The following is a 25,838-nucleotide window of genomic DNA, read 5'->3' as shown; positions in this document are numbered from 1 at the left end:
AAGGCTGGGGACCAACTCTGGGAGAGGCAAAGTCCAAAATGGAAGCTGAGAGACGCTGGCTTACAGATTCCACTACCTTCTCTCATCCAGAGAGGCCCTGCCCACCCTCCATCTAAGTTCCTCTCCTCTGGGAACTGTGTCTCTGCAGGGGGTGGGGCTGGGGGCTGTGTGTTTGAAGCAGGGCCTTTGAGGAGGGGCGGGTGACCCTCCCAGACCTTCCAGAAAAGAGGAAGACACAAGGGCTGGTCCGGTTTCATTCCCGGCATGTGTTTGGTCTTAATAGTATTTTACGTGAGTCATGTGTTCAGAGCACGTCTGCCCAATTCCTCAGAGGGGTAGGATAAAAGGAAGTGACACAGGCATACCTCATTTTATTGCGCTTCGCTTTATTGGGCTTTGCAGAAACTGCGTTTTCTGCAAAGTGAAGTTGCAAGACTTCAGTGGAGGAAGTCGCCGCCGACGCGGTGGAAACAGCAGGAGAGCGAGAGTTAGAAGCAGAGGCTGAAGATGGGACTGAATTGTTGCCCATCTCAGGATAAAATTTGAACAGGTGGGAGTTGCTGCCAACAGATGAGCAAAGAAAGTGGTGAAGATGTCGTGATGCTTGTTGCGCTGACCACAGAGGATTTAGAATATGACATAAATTTAGTTGATAAGGCAGTTGCAGATTTTGCGAAGATTGCCTCCAATTTTGGAAGGAGCGAAACGCCAACAGACAGCATCGCATGCCACAGACAAATCATTCGTGAGAGGAAGAGCCAACTGACGTGGCAAACCTCATTGCCGTCTTATTTTAAGAAACTGCCACAGCCACCCCAACAGTTAGCAGCCATCAGCATAGAGGCAAGACACTCCACCAGCAAGGACTCACTGGAAGCTCAGATGATGGTTAGCATTTTTTAGCAATAAAGTATTTTTTAAATGTGTATTTATTTATTTTTGAGAGAGAGAGAGAGAGAGAGAGAGAGAGAGAGAGCACAAACAGGGGAGAGGCAAAGAGAGAGAGAGAGAGAGAGAGAGAGAGAGAGAGAGAGAGAGAATCCCAAGCAGGCTCCGCACTGTCGGTGCAGAGCCTGATGTGGGGCTCGACCCCAAGAACCATGAGATCATGACCTGAGATGAAGTTGGACGCTTCACCGACTGAGCCACCCAGGCACCCCAGCAATTAAGTATTTTTTAGTTAAGGTATATACTTTTTTGAAGACATAACTCTATTGCACATCTAATAGGCTACAGTATAGTATAAGCGTAAGTTTTATATGCACTGGGAAACCAAAAAAAAAAAAACTGACTTGTGTTATTGAGATATTTGCTTTATTGCAGTGGTCTGGAACTGAACTGGCAGCGTCTCTGAGGTGTGCCTCTGAAGGGCAGGGAAGGAGAATGATTCTACTGTCCATCCGTGACCATTTCTTTTCTTCCCCCTCTTCAAATGAGAAAATAGACTGGCTTGACTAAAGTACTTACTTATTTTACAGGGATCTGGCTTACTCTTTATTCCCTTGCTGCTCTCATCCTTCTTTGGACTCCCCTTCTCTCTGTAGCACCCGAAGCGGAGTTGACAATGAAAGTGGCTGTCTTTCATGGCCATGGGGGCCGTAGACATCCAGCTGACCTCTGCTGGATGCCTCCATCCGGTGGCTTCTGAGGAGCCTCAGACTCGCCATTTCCCAAACTGAACTCCTTGTCTTCCACCTAGACATGCACTCTTCTGGCCTCAGTGGCCCATCCCAGGGGAGGGAGGCAGGAATCATCCCCTCGATATTTCTCAGTTGGTGAAATGGTTAAGGCCTCTAGCTCAGTGTTAGAATCCTGGCTCTACCCCTTGCTAGGTGTGTGGCCTTTGGCCAATTACTCAGTCTCAATTCCCTCATTTATTAGATGGGTATAAACGATAAAGACAGTGCACATAAAGCCTTTAGCCCAGGGCTGCCGCATAGCACACGCGTAATACGTGGTAGGTGTGAGAAGTAAGGGAGATGATTCATTTTCAGAAATACCATATTTGTGCTATCCAGTTAATAGTAGGTTTACAACCTCCTGGAAATATGTATGATTCCCCACCCCCACCCCAGTGGAGTCCCAAATCCTTAGACACTTCACTTCCTGGTTCTTCTTCTCTCTGTTCCACACACTTATTTTTGTGGGCTTTGCAATGAGCATGTGCCAAAGGACAAAGGGAGGAGGGACTGAAGGTCTCTGCATCACCTCAGGGATTGCACATTTGTTCCAATCAGACTACTTTTTGGCCTTACATGGGCATAGGCAACTTCCGGGTAAGGCTGTAACCTCTGTAGTACTCAGCCAATGAGGAACCAGGGGAGGGACTTGCACGCTAGGAAATAAATTGTCTGCTGTAACTGCCCCAATTACAGCAGATGTCTGCCTGTCTGTCAGACACCTGCTCTTGCAAGAACGTTGATTAAAGCCTCGCTTCACTGTGCTCTGAGTCTCTGAGTCCCGCCTTTGATTGGGCCGGTAGGCTTATTTCTCACAGTAGGCATGATAACATGCCTACTTTTTTTTGTTTTAAACATTTATTTATTTTGAGAGACAGAGTTGAGCAGGTGAGGGGTGGAGAGAGAGAGAAATACAGAATCTGAAGCAGGCTCCAGGCTCTGAGCACAGAGCCTGACGTGGGGCTCGAACCCACGAACTGTGGGATCATGACCTGAGGCAGAGTTGGGCGTTTACCCCACTGAGCCACCCAGGTGCCCCCACATTGCCCCCAACTCTTCAATGGCTCCCCCTTATCTACAGACTCAAGAATGAACTGCTAGAAGAGGCATAGAGACCTCGGGCCACTTGCTCCCTGTCACATTCTCACATTCTTGTGAAATCTGAATGCCCAGAGCTGCCAAATATATCCTGCCCACTCTCATGTTTTCTCTCCATCTTTGTCAAAATCCCTCATTTAGAATTCTTCTTTCTCCAAGATGGGCTGTCCAGCCATATGGAATGAGGAACGCCCACTGCCCTCTGCTTGTCACCCGGGGCCCTCAGTCGCTACACTGCTCTACAGGCCTGTGTGCTCCCTCCCACTGGACTGTGGGCTCCCTGAGCACAAGGCCGGGTTGGCCAGTCAGAGCCCCTCCCCCTCCTCCAAGAAGCCTCCATCTTTCTTCTTTGGGGGTGAGGCGGGGGTAGCAGAGTGTACACAGCCAGCTCATCCATCTTCCTCTTCCCAACACGCTCACAGACTAGCTGTGTGACCTTTGGCATCTGTGGATTCCCCCCACGCTCTCTTTTTTTCTTTTTAAACACAGCGTCTTGGAGCTCACTCGGAGGCCTGGCCCGGCCAGGAAGAAGTCGGCTGCTCAGTTATATTTAGGCTAGCAGAGACATCAATCTAAGGCTCTTTAAAAATAAAGTCCTGTTTCAGCTGGATCCCCAAGCACGTCCTTACCCTCTCCTAACGAGAAGCCGTTCGCCTCCTCTGGGCCCCCGTCTCAAATTCAGACTCTTCACGTGGCCCACACATGTGTGGACGTGTGGTAGATGTCAGGGAACAGTTGCCCTCCCCGGCCATGTTCAAAGGAGGATTTCTCTCCTCTTCCAGGCCTTCTTTTGCTGGAGCTTTTCTCTCCTTTCTCTCCTGGGGATCTTTTGACCTTCTTCAAGCCCTCTTCCCTCCCAAATTAGCCAGAAGGAAACCTTGTTAATGGAGGAGATACTGCCTCCTCCAGAGTTTCACGGCCCTGCCCTTCTCCTTGCCCACAGGGCTGCTGCCTTTGTGGCCATAGGAAGAAGCGAACAGAAGACAAAGACCAGAGACTGAAGCAGAAAGTGGGGTTTGCAGTTAGCTAGAATGTGTGAGGGGGGACCTCCGAATGGATGCTCCTGGCGGGCAGCCTGGGTGCGTGTGAGCACACGTGTGTAGCATGCTCAGGGTGCCTGGGAGGCAGCACACGGGAACACTGGGGCCGACCCTTCCCACTCCTTGACTTGGCTACCGCAGCCCTGGTTCTTTTCCATCCCCACTGATGAAACACTTCTTTATGTCTTATTCACATCCTGTCTTGACTACCACAATTGTCTCCTTGCCGGGCCCACATGTCTCTCATCACCAATGGGATCCAAATGTTGCTGACAAAATAATCTTGCTGCCTTTGTGCTGCAATCACATTCCTCCACTTTTCCAAATTTTTCCCTGTCTCCCATTACTGGGGGGATCGCACACACAGACCGCCACCTCTCTCCACTTCTTCGTTTCCCCCTCGGCCCCCACCCCCATTTCTCTCGCTGCCTTTCCTACAGGCTCGTTCCCAGCCTCTTGCTATTCCTGAGATCACGGCTCTCTCGGGCCAGCCCGGTTTTCCTGGCACAAGCTCCTCGTCCTGTGTATTCAGTCAACAAATGTTCATTAAGAGTGACAGGTACTCTTCTAGGCACTGGAGTGAAGCAAGAAGCAAAACTGAGGACAGCAGTCAGCAAAGAAAAATAGAGCAGCATGTCAAGAACTGTAAGTACTGGGAAGAAAACTAAAGCAGAGGGGGGCCAGAGAGCAAATCTGACACAGGGTGGTTGGGAAGGGTCTCCCCGAGGAGGTCTGGGACCTGCTCCCCACTTTTCTTCCATTTGGGGCTCAGGGCTGGCCTCTCTAACATCCTCTGCTTTGCCAGAGGCTCGCCTCCCATCCTTCTCTTTGTTTGGATCATGTTTACCTTGATCGTAAGCGCAGAGGAGGCACTGGGCATAACTCTGCTGCAGCAGGAGACCTGCCACGTTATTGACTCATTGAAGACTCACTGTGGTCAGTAGGAGCCAAGCACACACACACAAATCACTAGACACAGGCCCAGTCCTCTTGCGTTGCCCTGTCCAGAACACACACGGTCATCTGAATACGGTGTCTGAATGACAAGTGGGAGCTCTGCCCGAGTGAGCGTCCCACCAACCTCCGAATCGTGTCTCCCCTTTCCTGGAATCAGGGAGCATCCACTGACATCGGTGACCCAAATCTGGCTCTGTCTACTCCTGCCAGGCCTCCCCCACTTCAAAGGGCGGCAGAGCCAATCAGCACCATCTTCATTTTGAAACAGCCTGTAGGAAAAGCACCTGGTAACGGAGGCTTCAATAAATGATTTTATTAGCAAGTGAAATGACTCACGTTCAATTAGCATCAATCACGTTTTTAGCAAAATTGTCGTCTATATGTGTGTTTTCCTTCCTGGGAGGGGGAAGGCTGGGAGGGGTAGGAAGATGAAGTCTGGGTCTCCACTGAGACTGGGAACAAAGTTATGGATGGCTCATCTTTTCACAGAGGCTCTTTGGGCAGCCCGCTCACTAGTGACAGTCATGCTGCCCATAACAACTGTCCTTGCCCCAGGTTTCCTAGCATGGTCTAGCTAGAGCCTCCCCATGGAATACGTCAGCCGCGGCCTCAGTAGCCTACACACAACTGGGATGTGGCTGGTCTGAACTGATGCACGCCGCACGTGTAAGGCACACACCAGACTTTAAAGACTAAGTACAAAAAAAACCATCATGAGAAACCTCACAAATAGGTTTTTTTACATTTATTTTTAACGTTTACTTTTATTTTTGAGAGACAGAGAAACAGAGTGTGAGGGGGAGAGGGCCAGAGAGAGAGGAAGACACAGGATCTGAAGCAGGCTCCAGGCTCTGAGCTGTCAGCACAGAGCCCAACACAGGGCTTGAACCCACAAACCACGAGATCATGACCTGAGCGGAAGTCTGACATTTAACTGACTGAGCAACCCAGGTGCCCACTTCACAAATAATTTATATACATACACGGTGTGTGTGTGTGTGTGTGCGTGTGTGTGTGCGTGTATGTATATATGTATACACATATATTTAAAAATTTTTTTTTAATGTTTATTATTTTTGAGAGACAGAGAGAGACAGAGAGCAAGCAGGGGAGGGGCAGAGAGAGAGGGAGACACAGAATCGGAAACAGGCTCCAGGCTCTGAGCTGCCAGCACAGAGCCCAACGCGGGGCTCAAACTCACATACTGTGAGATCGTGACCTGAGGTGAAGTTGGCTGCTTAACCGACTGAGCCACTCAAGCACCCCACAAATAATTTTTATATTGATTACATGTTGAAAAGATATTTTGGGGCTAAATAAAATGTATCATTATAGAATACTAGCTAAATATTGTATAAGTAATAATACTTACAAATGAAATGTATGTTTAAAATTAATTTCACCTGTTTATTTTTACCTTTTTTTTTTTTAAAGGATTTTATTGTTAAGTCATCTCTACACCCACCGTGGGGCTCAGACTTACACCGAGATCAAGAGTCGCATGCTCCACTGACTGAGCCAGCCAGGCGCCCCCATTTTTACCTTTTTAATGTGGCTATGACAAAATATAAAATTGCGTATGGGCTCGCCTTTGTGGCCTGTATTACCCTTGTATTGAAAAGCGCTGGTCTAGTATCAGATCTCTGCTTTTTAGAACACCGTTTATGGCAGTAACACTTTTTCGACGGGAATCACACACACAACTCGTTGCCTAGAGCAGGTAACCTGGAGCTGCTCAGGAGGAAGAGGGGGATGTTTGTAGGCGGAGGTTGGGGTTGCCCAGACGTGGCTGAGAGTGTGGGACGGGCCGCATCCATTCTCAGAACCTGGTCTGGAGCGTTTATTATTGGATTGGGTCACCCATTCATTTAAAAACGTGGGGGAAAATACCCGGAGGAGGCCCCCATTCAATCACCCTAAGTGGAATCTGATCCTTATCTTGGGATAAACATTCCAAATGGAAGGTGAGTGCTGGGAGATTAGGAAGATAAGGAAACCATATGGCTCTGTCAGGAGGCTCCCAGGGCCTTATTCTTGAAAGGATTAATGAATCCAAAAGTGGTGTGTAGGGAGGGGGTCATCTCGGTGGTGTTTTTTGAGGGGGCAGAAGTCTCAGAGCTCCAAACAGGGATGTGGACGGTCTGGAGAAGGAGGACTGGAACTCAGGACCCTCTTATGCCCTTCCTGGCTTCTCTGCCCCTCCACGCTCCATCCACCCCCTTCACAACAAAGCCTTTCTAAAGTGCACTTAGCACTCAGGCCTGCCGAGCTTGGTGTTTGGGATCTGAATCCCTCACCCCCTTGTCTAACAGAGTTTCCAGAGGTTCTACCTCTGTTCCTCCTGCCGCCCCCACTGGCCATTGGTGGAGCCGAGCTGGGTACACAGGGGAGAGGGGCTTTCCTGGCAGCGCTGGGGGGTGCTGGGACTCAGGGCCACATGGTGGGGCAGAGAATCGCCAGCTGTGGGGGAGGGCAGGTAATATGAGCCCTAGAGAAAGGGATCTGGGGCTGAGAGGAGGAGGAGGGGGAGGCTACGGGCTTTTGAGCACGTTCTCTCCTCCCCTATGTCACAAGGCACTTCATCCTTCATTCCTCTGGCACTGCCTGTCTTGCACAGCTGTTCTCAGACCCACAACTGGAGACTGTCAAAGGTTTAGGTGCGGACTGGGTGCTCAAAGGAGAGAGGGTGGCTTCAGAATGGTGTGATAGAGATCACTGATGAATAAGAATAGTACAAAAAATAACCAATACTTACTGAGGGCTCATTTTGTGCCAGTGCCTACCCTTGATGACCTTGTGAAATTCACAACAGCTCTACAAGGGAGGTGTCATTTTGAGAAGGAAACCTTGGCTCAGAGAGGCTGAGTCACTTGCCCAAGGTTGCGGGGCTCTTCAGAGCCGGAGCCAGGAGTCAAACGCGAGAGGCTGAACCTTAGGGCCCAAGTTCTTGAGGCAGACAGGGGCCCAGTACATGATTATTCCCATCAGACCCCATCAGCCTTGGTCAGTGACAAGCATCAGGGGACAGCCTCCTGCCCAGATTTTGGACGGCCCCAACGCAATGAGCCTGGGCAGCAGTGCCCGGCTGCCACCAAGTGAGCCTGGGTTGTCACACCTTGCTTGGGGGTGCCACCCAAGCCCACTGTTGTCCAAATAGCGCTGGCCGGGAAAAGGTCACCCTGTCACCTCCTACCCCCTACATCTTAGGGAGAGGTGGGAACAGCACGGGCAGCAGGGGTCCCACAGGGTTCCAGGCATAGGCTTTCCTGCTTCAGGCTGGCCCTGGCCGATGGCCTGGTTTTGGGCTTTTCTGTGCTCTGAGCACATCTAAACATTTGGAGAAAAACAAGAAAGCGAACAATAGACGCTTGTGGGTTAGAGGAATGGGCCCACTTCCCCCTGGGAGTCAGCACTGTTCATAAGCCGCCCCAGCTGCACTCTCACGGTGGGGATGTCACTGGAGGCTCCTTGAATCACAGCCTTGTCCTCCTTGGGGGCCGGCTACTGGCTCCTTTTATGTATCGTCGGGGATGCAAATGCTAGTGGGGCGGACGGGTGCGCAGGGGGAAGGCATGTTTTGCTGCCTGAATTTTGGGAAGTCACACAGCAAAGATGCATCCGAGCCTGGCATTGTCGCTCTGCCAAGGCACCCCTTGACGGACGTGTTCCGATCAGAGCTGTCTGCCCCACGGGAAAAGAATCAGCTTTCTATCAAGTGGACTCTGGGCATCGCCCCAGAGAGCTGCAGCTCCAAAGGACCCGGAGAGTAAGTGGAGCTCGCTGGTGCTGAGAGCTGTTTGGCGGCGGTGGTGGTGACTCCCTCAGGAAGGGGCCTGTGGGGCATCGTGCTGGATGGGAGTAGGAGGAGGGCCCGTGGTGGGCTTCTCTGAGCCGGGCCCCCTCAGGCTGTTCAGATCCTGGCTTCGCATCGTCACAGCCAAGGGCAGCACGGCAGGGTGTGTTAGGCCGAGAAAAAGTCGGCGGGTGGAGGGGTGCAAACGGGAGCTCGGAGCCCCTTCTCGTTCATAGCTGACCCAGGGATGACAGTCAAGGCCCCATCAGGCTAAGTCCCCTGATTGCTCCCGCATCTACCCCCAGGACCCCCAGACGACCGAGAGGGGCTGACGTGGAGTGTCCCCCGCCTGGATGGCATCCCTGGAAAAGGCTGGAGTGTTTCTACAGAGGCTGTTCAGACATCACATCACAGTCCCAGACGGCCGAGAGGTTCTTGCACTCACTTGGCTGCCCTCCCTGGGAAATGCTTTGGATCAGACAGCACTTCTGGGTTGTTTTTGCCTGAGGAAAGTGGTAAGAATTCAACAAGAATCCCATGGTTGAAGGAAAAGTCGGTGGATTTACTTAGCAAAAGTATTTGTAGAGAACGGTCCGGGGGGTGAGCAGGGTGGCGCTGCAGGCCGAGGACAGAAGACACTAATGTGGGCAAGCAGGCCTCCAGATGAGGGCACCTTGGGAGCAGACGAAGAAGATTCTAGAGACAAATGCTTGGCTCCTGGAGAATAAAGGTCTTTTTGTGTGTCTAAGAAGTTCAAAATGGCCATGCTAGGTCACGCCCGCAAGCTCTGAGAGACAGTCTTGTGCTGCAGAGTTCTTCCTGAGGGTCTCCCACTCCCTGCGTCCCTTAGTCACTTAGCAGTCACTGAGGGCCGCCACGCATGCATGCCTAAGACGTGAAGACACACAAGAAACCTCCTTGCCCTCAAAGGTCTTGCAGGCAAGCCAGTGGTGGTTCCATGATATGGAAAGAGCAAGGCTAGAGGGTGGCCAGAGAACGCACAGTGGCGGTACGGAAGCGTGAGCCTGGCGACGCAGAAGCTGGAGCTGAGTCTTCAAGAATGAGCCAGAAGCTGGCCAGGCAGTCTGAGAGGAAGGACAGCTAATCCAGACAGAGGGCACAGACTATGCAGAGGCCGAGAGGGAAAGCGTGCCCTCTCCCCACCCCCAGAGACAGCTGGAACAGTGGCTATGAAGGGAGCTGGTGCCCAAAGGAGACAAGGCCCCACATTCTTTGCTTTGACGCTCATGGTTTTCTGTCAGCTGGGCACACGTGGACTGTGAAAACCTCCTGGCCCGAGGGCCTTGTCAAGTTAAGTTCCGTCCCTTTCGGCACCTTGATTAAAGGCCTTGTCCTTGGCCTTGGTGCTGGGGTGACCCCCCATGGATATGCGTCTATGGGACACCCTCTCCTTTCTTACCTAACGCTTTCCTGAAAATCCGCTGGTCTGACACGCGAGAGGCAAAGAGCGGACTTGAAAGTTATAAGGGAGGGTTCTGTTCCCAGGAGGCTGAACAATATTATCACTGTTATTTTCTTGATTTCTTGATTTCTAGGCTCACAGCATCACCTTCACCCTTGCTCTGAGAAACCGTCATGAAATCAATGCAGCTTTGGAAAGGAAGGAACGTGGCAAATCCCTAATCACACCTCACCTTTAAATACGGTCTTTGACCATATTAGGACCAGAATTTCATATATGCTCCCTAATTTATTCTTTTCCTTCACAACTGAACACACAGGCGACTGGCTTGAATCCAGGGCGCATTTGATCGAGGCTACATATTCCCCCACTTTCGGCACGCCTAATGATTTCCATCTTTGTCTCAATTGTGTTTACGAGACCTGCCCTTATCGCCGGCATCGGCGCTTCATTTTTCCATTTTCCACTCATTCTTATAAAATAACAAGGTCAAAATGCAATACAATATTCAAATACTTGTGCAAACACTGCTGAACAGCTAAAAGGGGATGCTGCTGAGACCAAACTCTGGGCCACCAGGCAGCATTTCCATGCCATGGCTTCAAATGTCAGCTCACCTGCCAACCTGGGAGAGCTCAAAACCCACGGGTGGAGCCAGGGGTCGGGGTGGTGGTGGTGGCGTAGACCAACGTAGAGCGTATAAAAAAGCGTGCGCCAAAGTGAAAGGTACAAGGTGAAGGTCCCCCTCTGAAGCTCAGCGGAGTATAAATCCTGCCACCTCCAGCCAAGAGGCCCAGGCGCTACCATGCAAAGGGGCTGTCGGTGACGGCTTTTCTCCAGGCGGGTTGTGTTGTCTCACAGACCTGCGCCAGTACACCTTCCAACGTCTCTGAGTCTGCAGGTGTGTGCGTGAAGGGAAGGGGGTTTAGGGACCACCATCCTGTTTTCCTAATCTGCACACTCATCACAGAGGGAAGTCAATTCTGGGTAACACTTTCCCAAACAACTCGGCTGCAGGCCGATCTGCAGGCAGGGGGCCTGGGGGCTGTTATCATCTCCAGAGATAGGGGGCTTACCGGCCAACAGAGTGGTGAAAGGACACTTAGTGTTGCTTGAAGACATTCCTAAGAAGACAGAGGAGCGCCTGGAAACAGACACCCAGGATTTCGCTGCCGCTTAGCAACCCTGGCAGCCGGACGTGACTCGTGTCCCTAAGCTTGCGGCTCGCGTAGCCCCAGCACACTCAGCAGTTCTGAGGGATATACTGAGAAGAGATTCATCGTCTCTCCTCAGCTGTGGAAATACCAAGAACCTTTCCTCAAAGTGTCTCGCTCTTGGATCAGAATCCTTTATGTGGGAAGGATTTGTGAGGAAGCGGTAGGTGAAAACTTCGTCTTTATTCCATGCCCAACGAGCTCTGTTAGAAGGGAAAGACTCCAGTCGTGGGCACAGGAGACCTGGCCTCCAGGCCCACCTCAGCCCTGCCTTCCTGAGTGGCTCTGGACAGGTTCCTTCACCTGCAAAACAAGAAGATGGGGTCTATATGAGCTCTCAGCTGGAATACTCACAGTATTGGTGAATTGAGACAACACGTGAAATGTGAATCAAAGCAGGAGTTAAAAAAATACACCTCAGGAAATATTTATGGTCTTCACAGCTAGAAACGTGACCAAAGCAATGTAAGTCAACCCTGAGATTTATAACAAACCATGAGGTCAGATCTGGGGGCTCCCAGTCAGGCCTAGAACAACCACAACAAGACTGCAAAATCCTTTGCTTCTGAATCAAATCCTCCCAAGCCATTTCCTCCTCTTTCAAGTGCCCTGGATGGAAGGGTGGCTCACCACCTCCCTTCAAGATTCTGAGGGGGATGGGGGCTTTGGTCACAAGTTCAAATAAGAAAACCTCCTTTTGATTAAGCTGAAGTCCAAGCACACTTTCCAGAGTGGCTAAGGCCCACGTTCTGTGTTTTGCTTGAAGTTTCCAAGCCCTCGTCTGAAAGGCAGTGTCCCTTTACCCTTAAAGAAGAAAATAGAAAAGGGGGTTGGGGGGGGGGTGTTGTGATTTTTACTTTGCAAACCTTCCCAGTGCAGGAACTCCTGTTCTGCAGTGCAGGTAAACAACACCTGAGCTGGGAAGGAAAACTACCTGGTAGTCTGCAGGGGAGCCAGCAGGACAAGGGGAGGGAGGGCACGGTGGGGGGGGGGGGGGGTTGCAGGGCCAGCTCTCTGGCCAGCTGAGCTGAAAGTCTACTTTTGTTTGAACCTCATCCCAGTCCTCACCTACCTACCCTTGAGAGGGAGGGGCCAAACCAGGGAAGGTGTGATTTCCCCGAGGGCCCGTTCCTAAAACCTGGGACCCAGAAATCTGCGGGTGCAGAAAGCCCCGGGGTGATGTCCTTTCTGCAGCGCCCCTTGGGGCCACAAACTTGTGGGAAGGAAGGACTCCACACCCCTCTCTCCTCCCTCTTGTTCGGGTTGGTTTGCGCTGGAATGCCACCCTTTTCAAAGTGTCTGAGGCACCGGCACTTTCTGAAACCAAGCTTCTGAGTTCACAGGTTCGAGCCCCGCTGGCGGCCAGTGGGACTGGTGCTCCGCTGAAGCTTCAGCTTTGGAAACGCCTCTGTTCGCTCCCAGGGCCCCCATTTCCCGATTTTTACTGCTGAGACCGCTCCCCCCCCCCCCCCCCCCCCCCCGCTCCATCCTCCGCACCCGCCCCCAAGACCCAGCTCCGGTGACCCGAATGGCTGAGTCAACTTGGCGAAACAAGAGCGTCCCCAACGGGCCGGCCGCCCCCAGCCCCCTTCGCCCCTCGCTCGGCCCCACAATGCGCCCTTGTGCCGCTCCTGCAGCCAGGCCGAGGGATTTGGCGCAGGGAATGGGGGGCGGTGGGGGGGGGGGAGAACAGTCGTCAGATATTTAAAACAGAGCCTAGGGAACAAAGCAGGCCTTTGTGCACCGAGGCGGCCTCGAGCAGGGAGCCGGCGGCTGCAGCGCTAGGGCTGCTCGACGCATGCGCGCGGCGGAGCGGCAGCGCTCGGGTTACCGAGAGTTTTCCACCCCGGTTCGCCGGCCTGCGTTAACCCCTTGCCGGCCCGCTACCCGGGGCAGGGGACGGAGACGCTGTCTTTCATCTGCTGGCCGCTACAAGTTTAATTGAAAAAAGAAATAGTCGTTTTCCATGTTTCTATAGGAAGCACAGATCATTAAAATAAAATGATATACCAATTGGGAACAAAGATTTTAAATGAGCGGGATTGAATGGGACACTTGGGCCATGTAAAAATCGAGGCATTTCCAAAAGACGCCTTCTTTGGACGCCAGTGAAAGCTCTTTAAAGGACTAGCGTCTTTGGTCTTGTGTATGCTGGGCGACGGGCTGCTTCGTTTTCCTGTTTACAGTCACTGGGGATTTGGAAGATAACGTTGGTTATTGTCAAGGTTCTGACTTTTGTTTGGGGTGGTGGGCTGGACGGTGTTTATTTATTTATTAAAAATAAATAGAGCTAGAGTGTGCATGGTACAAAGATGAGACTGGGTCATGAACCGAAGAATATAATTAATCTAATCTGCGCACTAGAGTTTCTTATACAAAGAGGGAGAGGAAGGAAGGAAGAGAGGAAGGAAGGGAGGAAGGAAGGAGTTATTGAGCACATTTTGTTGTGTTGGGGGAGAAGATTGAAGCGGTGTCTCCAGTAGTGTAGACTGGGAGTGACTTGGGGATAGGATGTGCAAAGTCCTCCATCCTGCTTTATACCAGTAATGATCACCTCCCCCTGGTATGTAATGAGGAGTGACAGGCAGAGGCTGGGGGAAGTCAACTGCAGACTTAGAAGTGAGTTATTATGCTTGAATTATCCAGATGAATGGGAAGGGCAGTCTCAAACCACCAGGTGATTCTACAGCCTTCCAAACAAAGCTCCTGGGCTCAAGTCCAGCAAGGTTAGATGGATAGCCCTAACAAAGCAAGTTAGGGGGAGTGGACGGGATCAAAGGGACATCTCATCACTTGTGCTAGGACTCTGAATCAGCTTACTCTGCTCTGCCTGCGTACCTGCATCTGAGGAATTTATGGCTCTTTCTCTTTCCTCCATAGCACCATTACCAGGTGGTCACAAGACAGCAAAGAGATTTCTGTCTTGGCAAAGAACTTGGCAAGCAGTTCCCTTACCATCCTTGACTTCCAGGTCTCCATGGCAACTCCTGCTGGGGTGTCATAGGCACCAGAGCCTATCCCTTAATGTCCCTACTGCAGCAAGGGCAGATAAGCAATTTTTTCAGCGACTGTCATGTAGCAAACTCATTCTCAAATGAGAACGATTTATGTGGGTTTTTTCCACTCTCTTCTACATTCTGGCCCAGAATTCTGGGCCTAGGACATAGTCTAAGGATGTACCTTGGGATGTAAATCAAAAAGAGAATAGTGTGAGGGGGACTTGAGAAAGAAGTCCCTTCTTCTAGACACAGGGACAAAGTAGCTTTCCTTTTGGCTTCCCCAGCCCATAGCTCATTTCCTCTCCGTCTCCAAGCTCGAATAAAGGAAGTTGTGGTAGACAGTCTCCAAATCGGTAGTCCCCAGTCTTTCCCTCCTGACATCTGTGTGCTGCTTCTCACCTCTTGAATCTGGGATAGCCACGGTGACTTGGCTTGACCAAGAGAACATGGTGGGCGCGTGACATTCTGGAACTTCCAAGGCTTGGTTATGAGAAGCTTTGTGATATCTGTCTGGGATATTAGTCCTGGGACACTTGCTGTAAAAACCAGCCGCCATCCGGTAAGAAGTCTAAGTCACACAAAGAAGCTACCAATAGGTGCTCTCATCCCTAATGCAGGCTGAGCTCTCTGCCAAGATTCACGTCACTGCCGGCCTTAGGAATGAGTGATATCCACTTGTCTGTGCAGCTCAGTAGAACCTTGGGATGACTCCAGCCCTAGCTACCTATTTGACTGGAACTTCAAGAGATCCTGAGTGAGAACCAGCTAGCTGAGCCCAGTCAGCGGAGGTGTAAGAGATCACAGTAAATTGTTTTAAGGCACTATGTTTCCAGGCGTTCCCTTATGTAGCAGTAGGTAGTTGAACAGGAATGAGATGCTGGGTGGGGAGTGAAAAGAGTGGAGAGGAACTCCTGATAGGGGAGTCGCTTCAAAGGGTTCTATTTCTCTGTCTCCCCAGGTCTCCCCAATACCACCTGCTCTTTCTGAGCCATGCTGGGCACACCGCACACAAAACACGTGCTGCTGCTCATTGTCACGTGATCTGGGTACTCGGCTCCTCCATGTGATGGTGGACACCCTGAGGGGAGGGCCTGCCTTATCTGATTCCTACCCTCCCTGGTACTGACAGATTCATCAAGCTGCTCTAGTGGATAAACGTGGCCAATAACTGCTGGAATAGTATCTCAAGGTGCTTAAGTGGCCTGGTTTCTGATTTTTGACATTTAATACCTGACATCTTCTGCCCCTGCCGCCTGGGCCCACCTAGGAGCCAGCCCTAGGCTGGGGGGGGGGGAGTCTGAACCCCACCAATACTGTGACCACCCAACGGAAGGAGATCAGGGCCAAGGGGGACGTTGCAAATCTCCTGATTGGATTTGTGCCTCTGGAGACTTTAGAATCAGGGAGAGGACCCACATGACAGCTCTGGGAACAAGAGGGGTTTTGTAACGGTGTGGATGGGGGAAGACCCCCCCAGAGTGCGAGCCCCCAGGACAGCTGAGAGCCCATCGTACGGAGGACGCTTCCACATGTTCAAGGCCTCCCCCAACTGTCTGTCATTGGACACGTGTATTCAAGCCACGCCGAGGTCAGTGGTGGAGTTGCAGCTCAGCTCGTGTAGAACCTAGTATCTGCTCAGGGGTCCTGCTAAACCCGGAGCACGCTCAGAGCCTGTTTCCTTCATCCCTTCCAGAAACATTCACCTGTGAGCCAAGCTTGGTTCCAGGCACCCGGCAAGCAGTAGGAGGCAGTCCCTGCTTCCAGGTAAAACATCTTCTGGGGGAGGCGTGTCTCAGATACAGGCCACCTGTGTGGGTAGAGCTTGGCTGGCAGTGAGAATCAGGGCAGCTGTGGTCTTCCTTCCTCGTGCTAGCTTAGCCTTCTGACTTCATTTAAAATTTTTTTTTTCAACGTTTATTTATTTTTGGGACAGAGAGAGACAGAGCATGAACAGGGGAGGGGCAGAGAGAGAGGGAGACACAGAATCAGAAACAGGCTCCAGGCTCCGAGCCATCAGCCCAGAGCCTGACGCGGGGCTCGAACTCACGGACCGCGAGATCGTGACCTGGCTGAAGTCGGACGCTTAACCGACTGCACCACCCAGGCGCCCCCTGACTTCATTTAAAAACCCGGAAATCAGGGCACCTGGGTGGCTCAGTCAGTTGAGTGTCCAACTTCGGCTCGGGTCACGATCTCACAGTTCGTGAGTTTGAGCTCCACATCGGGCTTGTTGCTGTCAGTGCAGAGCCCGCTTCGGATCCTCTGTCCCTTCCCAACTTGTGCCCACGCTGTCTCCCCAAAATAAGAAAAAACATTAAGGAAAAAAAAGAAGACCCGGAAATCTCTGTGCTGCAAGGTGGTAGTGGGTGTGGGCACTAAAAGCACATGATCTGGGTTCAAGTTCTGACTTCACCAGGATTTATTGTTTGTGTGATCTTGGGCAAGTTGCTTAACCTCTTGGCACCCCTTCAGCATCGGTATAAATAAGAATCGTAACAGTGACAGGGTGCCTGGGTGGCTCGGTTGGTTAAGTGCCATACTCTTGGTTCCAGCTCAAGTCGTGATCTTATGGTTTCATGGGTTCAAGCACCACATGGGGCTCTGCACTGGCAACATGGAGCCTGCTTGGGATTCTCTCTCTCCCTCTCTCTCTCTGCCCCTCCCTCCTCGCGCCGTCTCTTTCTCAAAATAAATAAATACGCTTAAAAATAAAAAGAACAGTAACGGTGCTTCATCTCAAGGTTGTACGGGGATTTGGTGAGATACTGCTGGCAGGGCAAGCACTTAGATCCATGCCCATAGCTTGTTTCCTGACCTCCAGGAAGACTGGCCAGATGGGCAGATACCACAGGGTATCGTGCTGGGAAAGCATTTCTGAGACAGGGCAGCTGTCCCTGCCCACAGGTATGAGGTACCTTTGCCACATGTTCCTGCGATGGAAAGAAATCCATGAGGGACCATGGCCCGTTCTTCTGCACCCACCAAGCATTTGCTTGAACCCCAGCTGTTTTCCCAGGCAGCACACCCGTGTTATGCCACCATTCAGACGACACTGTCAGCTAATCATTCTGAGTAAGGAGTATGTTCTCTGACAAGAAGCCAGGCCCTCCTGGGGGAGGGTCGTTTTTCTGAAAAATGCCCACTTTACCTCATCTTTCGGGGCCTGCTTCCTGACCAACAGGCTCACAGTAAGTGAAGCTAGAGCCCAGTGTCTGGGAAAGATTCCAAAACCCCTGGCATTTCCAACACAGAGGGGATATACTTACTGTAAATCTTTATTCTCCTTCAAGTAGTTTAGCAGAAATAAGTCATTTGATCCTTCCTTAGTACATCTCAATGGGTCAATTTTCAGTGTCATCTGAACTCAGGACATAGAAAAATAAAACATAAAGCCTTACTGGGCCTACTGGTTTATCCATCATATTCCGTTACCTTCTAAGAAGTCTGTCCAATTAGCATATCTGATCACTTGAGGAACACCTGGCTGGACTATTTAGGTGGTGGCAAGGGAAGGCTAGACTGTTTTCTTCCTCAGATGTAATTCTTTGGGCTCTCCACCCAGGGTCACTGCTAGCTCACATGGCATGTATGTGCAAATAAGAAAAAGGCACCCCTTCCTCTGTGTGGATGCAGCCATGCCAGGGGGCACAGCATGGAAAAAAGAGTGAGGGCTGGATCTTAGCCCTCCGTCACTCATCCTCTTGTGCAGTGCACGGCCTACATGACTGCACATGGTGGCCCTGCCTCCACCCATACGAGCACGGTTACTAGCTCCAGTTTCTCTTCACGGAGAGGTGTTTGCTGGAGGGGGACGGGACGGGGTGCTCATTGCTGTATGTTAGAGACAGGTTCCTGGAGGCCCAAGAGCGACACCTTAACGTGGGCATGTTTTGAAGTCTGGGAGACTTTCAGGGCATTTGTAGCAGGGGCACTTTGCCAGGGACAGAGAACCCAGTCTTTGAAGTTAAGACACTTCTGGGGGATGGAACAGCTGGTCAGTCTGCCCATAATCCTGCTGGGAAACCCGACAGCAAAAGGCCTTGGATTTGCTCATTTGGATGCTTTATGGTAATTTCCAAGAACCCTTTACCCTCTTCTGAGAAAGAGTGAATAGGGTCATGGCTCTAGTCTCCCCCTGCTTCTCTTGAGCTTTGGTCTGTGGTTAGGACATCTGGGCACAGGAGGTTAGCCCATCTCTGCTTTCATATCTAAATCCAATCACCTGTCAAGAGGCTGGCCTTCCCTGCTTTAATGAGTCCATTTATGGAGTTCTCCATGGTGTGATCTGCAGGGGAGGGGGTGAGTCCGGAAGACTCCCTGTGGGCTCTCAGGGGTATCATCTTCCCTAGTTGTGACCCAGCAAACTCACCTCTAAAATGGAATGAAGAGCACGCAGCACATCCATAACATGAATAGACTCACGAGGACTCATGACTTTTAGTTCGATTTTTTGTAAATGGATACATTCATAGACCCAGCGCCAAATCCTGTTAGTAATCAAGGGCTCTCAGGAAATGTGGAGATATTTGTTCCTTTCCTAGTTTATTTATCCAACAAACATTGATTGCATGTCTACCAAGTGCCAGCTCTGTGCACCTCTGGGTGAAGAGGCAAATGAGAAAAAATACTCTCTTGCTTTCTCTTTAAATGCCATTTCCTTGGGAAGGCTTCCCTGACTACACGCTCCCTAGGCTTGGGACCCCTATGTATATTCCTTTTTGGTAAAGAGCATTGTACTTTAATTACTTGACCCATTTCTATTTTCACCACTAGACAGCTTCAGGAGCAAAGGGACCATATCTACATTAATCAAAACACGTCTGTACCAAATTCTGGCGCAATGTGGCCCCCCAAAATATGGGTTGACTGAGTCCATTTGTTCCCCACCTTGTGTGTACTAGATCAGAATGTCTCCCTCTCCTGTGATACTCCTGTGTTTAGGAAACACAGCTCCTGTGGAGGGTTGAATCCCAAGCAGGAATTCCCCTGCTCCTGAGAGGGTCAGGACCAGATTATTACCAAAGTCCCTCTAGCTTCAAGCCAGCAGTTCCAGGGTAGATGGGGCTCTAGAGGCCTGGACAGTACACCAGAGCACAGAGGTGTGGGCCAAGTTAGAAGCATGCTTGCAGAAAATATTGCAGGTGCCCAGGCTCCAGACCTGATCCTTGTTCAGGAAAGAAATACTGACGTGAGCTGAGAATGCAGCTCCGAAGAGGAGCCCCCTGTGGGCCTGATACTGACCACCCTCCACTCCTAGCACAGGTACTCCAGATGGGGAAACTGATCCCCCAGTGGGTCTGTCAGAGGCAAGAGGAAACAGGGGAGAAGGGAGTGGTGCCCTGGCTGTTGGCCTGCCCCCTACACCTGAGAGCTCTGTGTCTGGTTACACTCATTGTCACTGTGCACAGACCCAAGGTCAGCGCTAGAAGGAGATTGGCTGGGCTCTGGTTGCTGATAGTACTGTTTTAGTCTTGCCTGGCCATTAAATCCTGGTTCTGTTGTTCTGTAGTCAATAGCAACAGGAGGCAAGGCAGTTTTTTCCATGTTGGGAGCTTATTTTTTCTCCCTTAGGATGGGCTATAATCAGCTCAGGTCCCTTTGCATGAAGGCTGGGTGCCCTGGGCTCCCCACCAAGGCCTTAAAATCCTCACCCTGGTGTCTAGGGAGGAAAAGGTCAGCTTAGCTCTGCCCAGGCACACTGGGGGTAGCTGGGTGAAGTGGGACCTGTAAGTAGGGAGTTACCAATGCTTCTAAAATTGGGCTCAGCTGCCCCTCTTTAGTTTTAATGGCTACAAAATATCCATGGTGACTGCATTGGGTAGGCTTAAAGCATGGGGAGTAGAGGACAAAAAAGGAGAGGAAAGAAGGAGAGAAAACATAAAAGGAATTTAAGAGGGAGGGAATGAGGAGTAAGGTGTCTGTGAGTGCAGTGACCTCATTGGCAGCCTCTGGTATCACTTGGGATTTGAAGCCAAAGTGGCGTAAGCCCAAAGGCCTTGATGAAAAAAATAGGGCCTCTCTCTGGAAGGGGCTTTTGCTTCCCACTGGGAAGGAGCTTCCATCATGGATGGGTAGACGGACAGATGGAGGAATGAATGAAAAGGGCAAAGACCAGGGGGATAGGATTTGTCAGGGATTGAGTGAAAGGGAAGAAATAAAACAAGAAGTGAGAAAATCCAGTGATGGGATGGACCATTTTATACAGGGACCCTCAAGTATGATATTGATGCCAAGTGGTCATAGAGGGGGGCCTTCTCTCTGCCCCATCTCTGTCTTAAATCAACATTGACCTAAGAGAAAGATAGTGTTTACTATGCAAATAGTCTCTGTATCACCCGGTTTTCCATCTCTGGGTCCTACTTTATGGAAACTCCAGAGCTGTCACTGGTCAACGGCAAGGCATCATGTCTACTTTTGCTAAATCCCTTCTAAGACCAAGTGAATTTGGCTGTGGATGGACAGGCAGAGGCCAAAAGTGGGGAATATAAACTTCAGATTAATTTGAGAATAGGAAGAGTTAAAGAGCCTCAAAGTTTTCAGTCACTCCTACCCAGGGCTTTGGAGTATTAATTACTCTAACAATAGCAAATCATTGAGTAGATTGTTTCTTCTTTCCCTTCAGTAAAAGTGTTAAGTATAGGCCTACTCCCAGGGAAAGCCCAGTGGGAATGAGAGTCAGGGTCAAGGGTTAGGGGTCAAAGGGTTATACCCTCCAAGCCTTGAACCAATGGTGTGGGTGGCTGGCACAGAGGTGAGCAAAGCTTTTTCCATGGAAGGTCCTTATCAGAAACCAGAGCTGCACAAAGGGATACTGTGAGTCAGGTTATAACAGCTAGCACTTGTGGGGGCAGGTCAGAAGGGCATCAAGTAAAGGCTGTAGGGTAAGGGTTCCATTCTTAGGGTTCTGCTATTGTAGGGACCTGCTGACTCACTTGGGAATGTCAGAACTCCTGAGTAGATCCAGTCTAACAACCTGCCTGGGTGCATTCTCAGGTAAATCTGGGTTGCCTTTAATGTCAGCAAAATAACAGGAAAACACTGGCCTTTTCTCTAAAGAAGATGCAGTGTTATGTTCAAGCCTCTGTAAGAGCTTAAGAGTGAGGAGGTCTGGTTCCCAGAGAAGTGTAAACCTTAGTCGAAATCTTGGAAGGAGCCCTAGAGAGAGAGAGAAAGAGAGGAGCTGACCCAGGAGTAGTGGCCTCAGAGGCTTTGGCACTGAGTTCCAACGTGGGCAGAGGAAACGTACATTATATTTAGGGCAAGGGTCAAGTGAAACTCTAGGAAAAGCATCAACCGTGGAGAGTGAATAGGCTTGTCATGTTAGAAGTCTCAAAGGGGCCTTAAGTGTTCCTTTGATCAAGGGGGAGACACAAAAGGTGGACTATGCAGAAATAACCTCCCCAGGAAGGCAAGTAGGTTTAATGGGTTTTCACAGAGAGGTGGAAGACTATTTCATCTTCCCTCTCTCAGGACAGGGAGATGGGGATGCTGGACCCAAAGGTTATATGTTCACTTTTATGGTCTTCACTATGGCCTGATGTCCATCAGGATAGATAGCCACCAACTCTTTGGTTCTTGTTGCTTGTGAGTTCCTTCCACCATTCTTTGGCTTCCATTTCTAAATCTTCTTCAGCCTGGGGGGAATTTGTAGTGACCAGCTCTATCTAACTTGGTTTCTTGACCTCAGGGATACCTTTATATAATACTAACTTTTTAAAACTCATGACTTTTCCCTCTTTATTCTTTTAATTCCTGATTAAAAAAAAGGCATTTTTCTTTACTCGTGCTATATGTCTGTCTTTCTAGTTAATAAATAAACATGACTTCATCAGGGAGCACACATCAGGAGAGGAAATTTTTTTTTCTTGTGTCTTGAGCCCTACTGGCCAGGGCCAAATGCTGAATAGCTTGTATGAACTTGGTCTTGATCCCAAAATGATGGGCGTCCCCCTGTAAGTTGTCTTCATTTGGTCTACTGCTTCCTTAATTCTCAGCAAGTTGTATCTGTTGCTAAGATCTGGAGGGACGGACTTGGATTACCCTATGAAGCTGAGCAGCTGAACCAAGAATTCAGTGTGGGAGTAGGAGATAACAACAACAACAACAACAACAACAACAACAAGTAAGGCGTGGGGAGGGGGCACTAGTTACCCTAGGGTTGCTGCTGTGGGGTAGTCTGCTGAATTTGAATTTCTGATTTTTAAGTCCCCAAATAGTCAAGGGTAGGCCAAGGACAAACTGAGGTTAGAGTCCGAAACTGGTCTGCCTAAGGTCATACAATCAGTGGGCAGTACATTATTTAGTTAGGGACAGCGTCAATAATTCTGTAGTATCAGGGTCCTGGTGGGAAAAACACAGAGAAGAATTTAATGAAAAGATTATTTAGCAAAGTTTGGTCAGGGTTTAAGGGAACTAAAAAAGATATTGTGAGACTCAAGGTTTAATAACATTGAGGAGGCATTATCATCTCTAAGTCTGAAGAGTCAAGAGAAATGGATAGCTACTAGAACCTATAAGAGGGCTGCCTGACAGAACCTATGATCTCTGGTGGAGTGACAAAACCAATCCACAGTGATTTGGCAGGGAAGGAATTAGGGGAATAAATAATCTTCCTGCCCTCCAGTTTCCTGCTGGTAACTCTCTTTGCCTGAGCACAACTAGAAACCAGAGATCAAAGGAGCCCTATTGATGTAATATAGACAGGTTAATCCTCGAAGGTACAGGGCAGGGTTAACAGTGGTGAGTAGATCTGGAGGAGCAAATGGAAGCCATCCAGCCACCTGGGAACACAAATGAGATTTTTTTTTAAAGGCTCCACATTTTTTCCCTTTCTTTATTGTCATACTTGTTCCTGCATGCCTTGTAGATGCTAGGGTCTTCCTGCATTCCCTGGGATGCCCAGTCAATTCATCAGTGTCTAACTGATGGGACTGCCCTCTCTCACCACTATTTCTTTATCAAAATTAGTTCTTAGGATTTCTGCTTTTGGCCATGACAGCACAACAGGATCCAGATTTACTTTCCCACCATCAACAACTAGTAAAGTAAACAAAGTAGATACATTGATGACTTTAGATACTGTACAACAGGCAGTCCAAGGCTGTGATCCCTGAAATGAAGGAAATAAATGATATGAGCCCAGTGATCACCTTAGGTTCTGATTGGAAACACATTCTGGACTATAGAGCAGGAGAAGGAATTCCAAGCAGAGAATGGTGGTCTTGCTGCATTAAAAGACAGAACTTGAAGGTCAGTGAGACTTTGGATAGAAGATGGAAGATGCGGGGTAGAGTTCTAAAAAAAGGGGGCCTATGTGGAAAAAAACCCCAGATATCTGCATAAGGGTCCTCTTGAGTATTTGTTTAATACTAAGATGTACACCCAGAGTGAAGCTCCATAATATTGGGCAAAGAATGATCAGGAGATATCAGCTGTATAATTCAGAGTTCACATGGGACTAATAAATGTTCAAATATCAACCAGTTTGACCAGTCAGGGCATTTAGTAGACACCTTGTAAGAGTCATGACAACTGGTAGGTCTAAACTGTCCTTAGAGAAAAAGAAACTTCGGACCCACCCTAAAAAACTTAAAATATGTCTCTAAAGGATTGATCTTATCCATAAACAACCTAACTGCCTTCCAGATTAAAGCCCAACATTCTTTACAGAATGATAACAAAACAAGACAATCAATAATGTAACTTTTAAAATATCCAACATTCCATCAAAAATCACTAGGCTCACCAGATAGCAGGAAAATGTGACCCATAATTAAGAAAAACATCAGGTCAATAGAAACAGACTTTAAAATGACAGAATTGATAGACTGAACAGACAGTAACACTAAAAGAGCTCTTATAAATATATAAAATATGCTTAAGGATTTAAAGAAAATCATGAATGGAATGAGGAAAGAATGAAAGATATATATATATATATATATATATATATATATACATATATATATATATATATATATATATACATATATATGTATATGTATATCAAATGGAACTTCCAGCAATGAAAAAATATAATATCTGAAATGAAAAGTCAGTGGATGGAATTTAAAGCAAACTGGACACTACAGATGAAAAATAAGTGAATTGAAAACAGCAATAGAAACTAGCCAGAATGAAGCACAGAGAGGAAAAAGACAAGACAAAAACAAAACAGAAAAATGACAAGAGTCTCAGTAACCTGTAGGGCAATATCAAGTGGTCTAACACATGTGTAATTCAAAGGGAGAAAAGGGAGAGAACACATTTTTGATAAAACAATGGCCAAAAATTTTTCAAGTTTGATAAAAATTATAAGCACTTATATTCCCCAGAATCACAATAAGCCCAAGCAGGATAAACAAAGGATAATGACAAAGAAAATCAAATTGCTAAAACTTATTGATAAAGAGAAAATCTTAAAAGCAGGCTGAGATAGATATATTTTATGGAGGAACAAAGATGAAAAAAAACCTGCAGACTTCTGATCCAAACCATGCAAGCCAGAAGACAATGGCATGATATCTTTAATGTGCTAAAAAAAAAAAAAAAAAAAACCAATCAATCTGGAATTCGGCATCCAGCGAAAATATCCTTTAATAATGAAGGCAAGGGGCACCTGGGTGGCTCAGTCGGTTGAGCGTCCAACTTCGCTCAGGTCATGATCTTACAGCTCATGAGTTTGAGCCCCATGTCAGGCTCTGTGCTGACAGCTCAGAGCCTGGAGCCTGCTCTGGATTCTGTGTCTCCCTCTCTCTGCCCCTTCCCCAGCTTACACTCTGTCTCTCTCTGTCTCTCTCTCTCTCTCAAAAATAAAATAAAACATTAAAAAAATAAAAACACATGAAGGCAAGATACTTTTTGAGACACATAACACCTTAGAGAAATGTTAAAGGAAGTTCTTTGGGCAGGAGGAAAATAAAACTTGGATCTACACAAAAGAATGAAGAATGCTAGAGATGGTAAACAAGAGGGTAAATATAAAACACTTATTTTCCATTAAAAGCATCTCTTTAACTTATTGGAGCAAAAATGATAACAGAGTACTGTGGAGTATTTGCCATATGTAGAAATAAAATGTATAACAACAATAGCACATACGGCATGAGATTGTAGCTAATAAGTCATTGTAGAAAAAATGAAATCATAAGAACCCTTAAACCAAAAGAAGGCAGTGAAAGGTAAGAAAGAGAACAAAGAACAGATGGAACAAATAGAAAACAAATATTAAAATGCTATACCTAAGCCAAACATATTGTAAATACATTGCATGTACTTGTCATTAAATGCAAATGGCCCAAATACCCCAAATTAAAAGGCAGAGATCATGAAACTGGATAAAAAAACATTTTAAATGAAACTTATTTTAAATGTGAAAACATAAATAGTTTAAAAGAAAAAGAATGAAAAAAAGATATATCATGCAATACATAAGAAAGCTAGGCTATACTAGTAGAGAAAGAAGACTTGAGGACAAGGAATGCTATCAGAGATAAAGGGGGATAATTTCATAATGATAAAAAGTTTTTTAGGAAGATATAACAATCCTAAATGTGTGTTCATCCACAAAGCTTCATAATACATGAAGCAAAAACTGACCAAATTGACAGAAGAAATAGACAAATCCACAATTACA

The 25,838-nt window shown here is 48.5% G+C and overlaps 1 long non-coding RNA gene across 2 annotated transcripts; it reads left to right on the top strand.

Annotated features, from left to right (window-relative positions):
- The first annotated feature begins 7,233 nt into the window (after window positions 1-7,233).
- LOC102899782 lies at window positions 7,234-10,490 on the top strand. 2 transcript variants are annotated; one of them, XR_440575.5, is made up of 3 exons: window positions 7,241-8,540; window positions 8,873-9,082; window positions 10,124-10,490. It is a non-coding gene; the product is annotated as an uncharacterized LOC102899782 (long non-coding RNA). The 2 variants fall into 2 exon arrangements; XR_006599728.1 differs by having other exon boundaries at window positions 7,234-9,082.
- Window positions 10,491-25,838: the final 15,348 nt, after the last annotated feature.

This window comes from Felis catus, chromosome B3 (genome assembly GCF_018350175.1).
Source record: "Felis catus isolate Fca126 chromosome B3, F.catus_Fca126_mat1.0, whole genome shotgun sequence".
In the NCBI taxonomy this organism is placed as follows: Eukaryota; Metazoa; Chordata; class Mammalia; order Carnivora; family Felidae; genus Felis; species Felis catus.
Note: the sequence above shows the minus strand (reverse complement) of the source record. Positions and strands in the feature narration are given on the sequence as shown.